At 43.0% G+C, this 7937-nt stretch overlaps 1 pseudogene; it reads left to right on the top strand.

Annotated features, from left to right (window-relative positions):
- Positions 1 to 6496: 6496 nt before the first annotated feature.
- On the top strand, positions 6497 to 7255 carry LOC130019310 (tubulin alpha-1C chain-like; annotated as a pseudogene).
- The last annotated feature ends 682 nt before the right edge of the window (positions 7256 to 7937 follow it).

The raw sequence follows: 7937 nt of genomic DNA, 5'->3' as shown, positions 1-7937 counted from the left end.
TCTGTGAAAGATTAGAGTATAAATATTTGATGTTTGCAGGCCATGTGGCCTTTGCAGCAACCACTCAGCTTTGCCATTAGCATGAAACGAACAGCTGACAATATGCAAACAATGAATGCGGCTGTGCTCCTGCGAAACATTTTGTGAACATTGAAATTTGGGTTATGTATTATTTTAATGTGTCATAAAATATTCTTCTGACACTGAAAATAATCACTGGAAGTATAACAACACCCTCAGGGGCCAAGGGATCTAGCGCAGCAGCCGAGAACTGGTTTTGACATATGAGGCCTTGGGTTAGAATTCTGGCATGCAATTAAAAATAAAAACAAAACAAAAAACTCATTCTTAGTTCTTGGGCTTTACAGATGCAGGTGTGGGCCAGAGATACCCTACTGGTGCAAGAGGGACCATGCAGGAATGCTGCCTGGACTGTGGCAGGGGATTTTAACTCAAGGCAAAAGTGGCTTGATTCTGACCTATGGAATATCAAAGCTATCCCTAAAATTCCTTTCTGTTCTTGGTGGCATCTTCTCTCAGAACCTTTGTAACCTCTGTCACAGTTCTTACCCCTGGCCCCTGGCCCATGCTGACCCTCCTGTGAAATACTGCCTTCTTCACTAAGTTCCTCAAAAAATCCAGTCTCCGGAACAATATAGTACTTACTGCAAATTTTCAAGAGAGGGTTTGCCACAAGAATCCAAGCCATGTCCAATGTCATTGTGACGTACACTTTTTTTTGTTTGTCTTCGATTTGGGGGCCACACCTAGCACCAGGGTTTAATCTGGGCTCTGCACTCAGGAATCACTCCTGACAGGGCTCAAGGGACCATATGAAGTATCAAGGAAAACTGGGTTGGTCTTCTGTTTGCAAGGAAGTGCCCTAGTTGCCGTACCATATCTCCAGCCTATTATATCACGGTCATGGTCACGGTCCTCCCCTTGTTCATCGATTTGCTCTAGTGGGCCCAGTAACGTCTCCATTGTGAGACTTGTTACTGTGTTGGGCATATTGAATACTCCACGGGTAGCTTGCCAGGCTTTGTCGTGCGGGCGAGATACTCTTGGTGGCTTGCCAGGCTCTCCGAGAGGGGTGGAGGAATTGAACCCGGCTCTGCCGGGCTGGCTGCGTGCAAAGCAAATGCCCTACAATTCTTAAAATTGTTTTCAATTCACCACTGCTTTCTTTTCCTGAACAATTAAGTCTTCCTCACCCCTCCCTTCCTATTGTTATTGTTGCAGTGACACTTGTTTGTAAGTTCACATATTACTTGTGGTTCTCTGTAAAACACTTGTAGTAGTCTGCTGGCTATCTTACACAGTGCTGCCATAACCCTACACAAAACATGGGGTGGTGTCAGGATTGCAGCTCAAGGCTACATGCCTACAAACCAAGCACTCTAGCACTAGGCTACATCCCTAGGTCCTGCATTCTATCTTCTTTTAGAGGACTTATAAGACTTTGATAAGAGCAGAACCTTTCCTCACATTTCAAATTCTGGTCATTCACTTGCTCATTCATTCAACAAATATTTATTCAATACCTAACACTATTTGTGTAAAGAAATTTACTACAGTGATAGAAATATTCTGTATCTGTGTTGTTTGGTATAATGGTCACCAACCATTATACTGAGTGACTGCTGAGTATTTGAAATCTGCCTGATGAGACCAGGGAACTAATATTTAAGCTATATTTCATTTAAGTTAATTTAAATTCAAGTAGCCACAAATAGTGCTGTCATATTGAACAGTAATTACTTCATATGTACAGGCTGTTAGATGCTCGAAGAAATTGAATTAATACTCAGTTCCTAAATTTAGGGCAAAGTTGGGGGTACTCACTGCTAGTGCACAGGATTTAATTAAAAATTCACAGTTTATCACATCTGTCTTATAATCAATAATGTTCAAAGCTTTCACTTCACTCCTCTCGTGCTACTGAAGATAGTCCCTGACTTTCAAGGTTCACTGCTATTTTCTACTTTAGTTATACACAAATGCAATTCTCTATCCCCAAGGTCATACTCACAAAAGACACATCTTCAACTCTGTGCCCAAATACTATATCAATTCCAGCTGTTTTGTTTTTAACCAAGTACATAAATACAACAGCTGGTCTTTGTTTTTAAAGCCTCTTCAATTAGGCTAAATATTTCATCTTAAGTACTGTTTTAATCTGTTAACATGGTGATGATCCACACAGAAATTATCCTATGGACATATTGATGGTGTGTACATAAGAGGGTTGACCTAGCTGGGTGAGGAAGATTTTGAAATTGTGGTAGGATATTTCTCCAAAAATGTGGACTTATGCTTAATTTAATCACTATAGATAAACATAGTCTCTTGATAAAGTTCAACTCGTGGCATTGTGCAAGGACATGAATGCCCTGTGCATCATAGCCAAGCTGGGATCAAGCTGGGATCATTAGGCACATGCTGTCAAATAGTGTGATATTATTCCATGCTCATGTGGATCTTGGTGGAACATGGACCTATAATCACAGAGGCTAACCTTATGCTGCAATTCCCCTTAAAATTGTGGGTCAAAACAGGATAGTACCGAGGAGGGCCTGCACATTCAGCATACTTGTGATCTCTAGCGTTCCTGAGTTGACTGTCTTAGTTAGGAGGTAGTACCAGGGGTAGCACTGCACTGTAGCACCGTCCTCCCATTGTTCATCGATTTGCTCGAGCGGGCACCAGTAAAGTCTCCATTGTGAGACTTATTGTTACTGTTACATAAAAATGGCATATCGAATACGCCACGGGGAGTTTGCCAGGCTCTACTGTGCGGGCAGGATACTCTTGGTATTTTGATGGACTCTCGGAGAGGGACAAAGGAATCGAACCAAGGTTGGCCATGTGCAAGGCAAATGCCCTACCCGCTGTGCTATCACTCAAACCCTCAAAATGTGAAAATACTGAGAATTAATTTTAAGATTTGTGAACAAGAGGCCATATCAGAAGAAGTTGCTCAATTAAATTAGCAACAGATAGGATAAGAAATATGAAAGACATAGCTATCATAAGAAGGCTTAACTAGATAGGTAAGAATTATAGAAGAATAAAGAAAGGAGAAAAGGCAGTATCTAAGAAAATACTGAAAAAGCATTCCAAAAATTGTAGAAAGATTCAAATCTAAAGAAATCCAAAACTGGATCAGAAAAAAAGTATTTTCTATTTGCACATATCAATATAGAGAAACATAGAGAAGTCAACAGTAGAGTCATGGAGAAGAAAGAGAGGTTATGTTAAATTTAGATTTAGCAGTACTTTCCTGACAGTATCACTGAAATCTAGAAAACCATAGACCGATAGACTATGTCTAAAGCAATGAGAGAAAGTAACCTTTAATAAAAGCAATAGCTTTTAGACTTGTATGGTCACAAAAACTATCCTTTAAAAATAATGGGGCTGGAGCAATAGCACAGCGGGTTAGGCATTTGCCTTGCACGCGGCCGACCCGGGTTCGATTCTCAGCATCCCATATGGTCCCTTGAGCCAGGGGTTATTCCTGAGCACAGAGCCAGTAGTAATCCCTGTGCATTGCCAGGTGTGACCCAAAAAGCAATAAATAAATAAATAAAAAAATTTTAAATAATAAATAAAAATACATAAAAATGAGAGAAAAATAAAATTTTAGTAAAACCCCAATTCTCTATATAGTCAAAAATAATATTCATAATTAATAAATAATTTATAACATGTTCTCAATGAACATATATTACTTCTAACAACCAGAAGACAAAATAACCATGCACGTTTACCACTATGAGATAGCTAAAAAGTACCTCTCATTTATAGATTCCTATGACACATGCCTGATACTGGAGCGATAGCACAGTGGGTAGGGCATTCACCTTACAAGCAGCCAACCTGGCCGACCCGAGTTCGATTCCTCCGCCCCTCTCCGAGAGCCCGGCAAGCTAGCGAGAGTATTCGATATGCCAGATACAGTAACAACAAAGTCTCCAATAGAGACGTTACTGGGCCTGCTCGAGTAAATCGACGATCAACGGGAGGGCCTTTTACCTTTATGCCTGATACAAGCTTTGGTGCAGAATAAATGTTCTGCCAATATTTGTTAACTAAATAATCACTTCATGTACTGTTTTCCATTCATTTAGTTCTTCTCCTTTGATTTATACAGCTTTTTTTTCTAAAGCCACCAAACATGCAGAACCTTTTTTAAAAAATTATTATTTTCTTATGGTTAATTTGGCTTGAGAGCTTGTTTGGGGCTGGAGCGATAGCACAGCGGTAGGGTGTTTGCCTTGCACGCAGCCAACATGGCCAACCCAAGTTCGATTCCTCCACCCGTCTCGGAGAGCCCGGCAAGCTACCGAGAGTATCTCGCCTGCACGGCAGAGCCTGGCAAGCTCCCTGTGACGTATTCGATATGCTAAACACCATAACAACAAAGTCTCCAATGGAGACGTTACTGGGCCCGCTCGAGCAAATCGACGAACAACGGAAGGGCCTTTATCTTATCTTTATCTTTTAATTTGGCTTATTTCAGTAGGAGAAAAACAATAACTTTTAAAAAAAATAAACATAGTGTCAGTGTACATGGACAGAGAGTGGCTGATTACACAGTGGGAAAGAGAGATTTCAAGGACCGCACCATAGATAGTAGCTCACATCTAATTCTATGACGGTCTATAAATATCTACGGCAGCATAGAATTAAGAACACTGTGAAAACAAATGAGATGAGTTTTAAGTATATTTTGAATTGAATTCCAATCAAACGTGAAGAGCAATAATGGGGTAGAAAAGTCATTTTGGTTGGTAGTTAAGAGCATTGGGTTTTCATTTTGACTCTCAGTGAATCGGAGCTGATCCCGTGTTCAGTGAGTGTTGACTTACTATGATTTTGAACAAGGTGTTCTCAAGGATGTTTTGACCACTTGTAATTCTATAAGATTTTACTACGAGGATGATTCTGATAATTGCTTTAAAAGTGAAAGGAATAATAACCATTATCAAGCACTGCTTTCTTACCAAGTGCTTTACTTGTTAACCCTCTATCTGATTTAGTTCTCACAACAACCTGAGGCAAGGACCATTTTAGAACTATTCTGAATCACATTTCTTAGAGAAAGAAATTGTGGCTTATAGTGATTAGGTTAACTAGCTGAGGACAGACATTTGGTAAACGGCAGAAATAGATAGGAAATGGTTTGATTTGGAGAATGCAATTATGCGCCCTCCCTTGTGTTAGCTGAGCTAGGTGAGGCAGAGTTCATGTGCAAGGAGCACACTGATAACAAAGCAAAGAGAACTCCAAGTGGACTCACTGTATCACTGTATCACTGTCATCCTGTTGTTCATTGATTTATTGGAGCGGGCGCCAGTAACGTCTCTATTCCTCCCAGTCGGAGATTTTAGCAGCCTCTCCTTACTCATCGTTCCCAATGACTGGAGGTTTTTTCAGGGTGAGGGGAATGAAACCTGTTATCATTACTGTTTTTGGCATATCGAATACATCCCGGCAGCCTAAGACCTCCAGAACCAGCCACCACCATGCTGAGACTACTCTCCACATGCGTGAAGGTACCAGCAGAGGAACAAAGGCATGCGGGTCCCGGGGCTGAGATCTCCAAGCCTGCTCGGATCGGGGCTGAGCATCCTCCACCCAGATCTTCCATCTTCCAGTAGACAGGGGTCACACCCACCAACTGGCCCCCTGGCGCCGTGTAATCCCATCAACGGCCAAGACCCAGAGACTATAAAACCCAGCTCCCAGAGTGAGTGGCCGCATTTCGGCCGCGCAACATCTTATTATCTCATTCTTACTTTGGACAACCTGGCAGGCTACCGAATGTAACCTGCCCACACGGCAGAGTCTGGCAAATTCCTCATGGCGTACCCAATGTGCCAAATACCAGTAACAATGATGGGTCTCATTCTCCTAACCCTGAAAGATCCTTGAATGTGGGATTTTTTAGAATCTCAGGGCTAGGACAAAGGAGGCGTTACTGGTGCCTGCTCGAGGCAGTCGAAGAACAACAGGATGATCATGATCGTGATCGTGAATACGCCATGGGGAGCTTTTCAGGCTCTACCGTGAGGGCAGGATACTCTCAGTAACTTGCTGGGCTCTCCGATATATATATATATATATATATATATATATATGATTTTGTTGCCTACTGTCTGAACCCCATCAAATATGGTGTGGTAATTATGGAAAATGGGTAGGAAGTGTCTTATGATGTGTCATGCACTAGCAAAGCGGCCAGGCAGTCCGAAAGCAGCCTGGAGTATGGGGGCGGTTGGGCTGTGGAGGTCGGCTGATGGGGCTGGGTCCCTTGAGGCATGGAGGGCTCTCATCCACCCCACTCTGGGACGCCCCAAATGAAAACAGCCTGGCCCAGAGTCCGCGTGGAGTCTGCTTCTCCCCCTGACTCCTTGGTAGCCTGCTAGTGGGAGACCCTCGACTCCAATCCTTCACTGTCTCCTGTCCTGGAACCCGGCAAGACCTCATCATGCATGAGTGCATCTCCATCCACATTGGCCAGGCTGGTGTCCAGATTGGCAATGCCTGCTGGGAGCTCCACTGCCTGGAACATGGCATCCAGCCTGATGGCCAGATGCCCAGAGATAAGTCCATTGGGGAAGGAGATGACTCCTTCAACACCTTCTTCGGTGAAATGGGTGCTGGCAAGCTTGTGCCTAGGGCAGTTTGTAGACTTGGAACCCACAGTCATTGATGAAATTCACACTGGCACCTACCGTCAGCTCTTCCACCCTGAGCAGCTCATCACAGGCAGGGAAGATGCTGCCAATAACTATGCTCGTGACCACTACACCATTGGCAAGGAGATCAATGACCTCGTCTTGGACAAGCTGACCAGTGCACCAGGCTTCAGGGCTTCTTGGTATTCCACAGCTTTGGTGTGGGAAACTGTTCCAGGTTCACCTCCCTGCTGATGGAACGTCTCTCTGTTGACTATGGCAAGAAGTCCAAGCTGTAGTTCTCCATTTACCCAGCCTCCCAGGTGTTCACTGCTGTGGCGGAGTCCTACAACTCCATCCTCACCATTCACACCACCCTGGGGCACTCTGATTGTGCCTTCATGGTGGATAATGAGGCCATCTATGGTATGTATCATAGAAACCTTGATATTGAGCGCCCGACCTACAGTAACCGGAACCACCTTATTAGCCAGATTGTGTCCTCCATCACTGCTTCCCTCCGATTTGATGGGGCCCTGAATGCCGATCGATCTTGGTGGTCACATTAAGTAAAATTGGGTTCAAGTTATGAGACAAATGTTGGTAAGTGAGTAGCTGTGGAGGTAGGCACAGTGGGGGAGGAGCGACTAGAAGGGAAAAAGCTCTGTATGCATGAGTATATGTGCACATGGCCACACTCATGCACAGACACAAAAGTCAAACTTACTAAAAGTAAAACTTGAAGGTTAATTGAAGAAAATGTCATGACCTCATAATCAATTAAAAAAAAAACCTCTTAGGACACAGACCAGTGGAACTCCGGAACTCTTCATATCAGCCTAATTCTCAAGGTATAATTGCCGATGGTCCTCTCATAAGGAAGTCCTGGGAGGGGGTTGTATAGTGTAGCAGTGCTATAGTACAGTGGGTAGAGCGTTTGCCGACCCGGGTTCGATAGCCAGCATCCCATATGGTTCCTCTATGACTGCCAGGAGCTAATTCCTGAGTGCAGAGCCAGGAATAACCCCTGAGCATCACCGGGTGCAATCCAAAAAGAAAAGAAAAAGAAGTCCTGAATATTTTTCAAAGCTAATAACAGACTGATGAGTTGTAGAACATCGAGTAGAGATGATTTTATCTTTCCAAAAATCTAAATTCTCAATGGTGGGTATCAAAATAAAAAAGAAAACTTTTACATTAGTTATAAGGACTATATTACAAACAACCATTTTATTTATTTATTTATTTTTT

The sequence above is a fragment of the Sorex fumeus genome, unplaced genomic scaffold, assembly GCF_029834395.1.
Source record: "Sorex fumeus unplaced genomic scaffold, SorFum_2.1 ptg000008l, whole genome shotgun sequence".
Lineage (NCBI taxonomy): Eukaryota > Metazoa > Chordata > Mammalia > Eulipotyphla > Soricidae > Sorex > Sorex fumeus.
The sequence above is the reverse complement of the archived record's forward strand: the minus strand, read 5'-3'. Positions and strand labels throughout refer to the sequence as shown.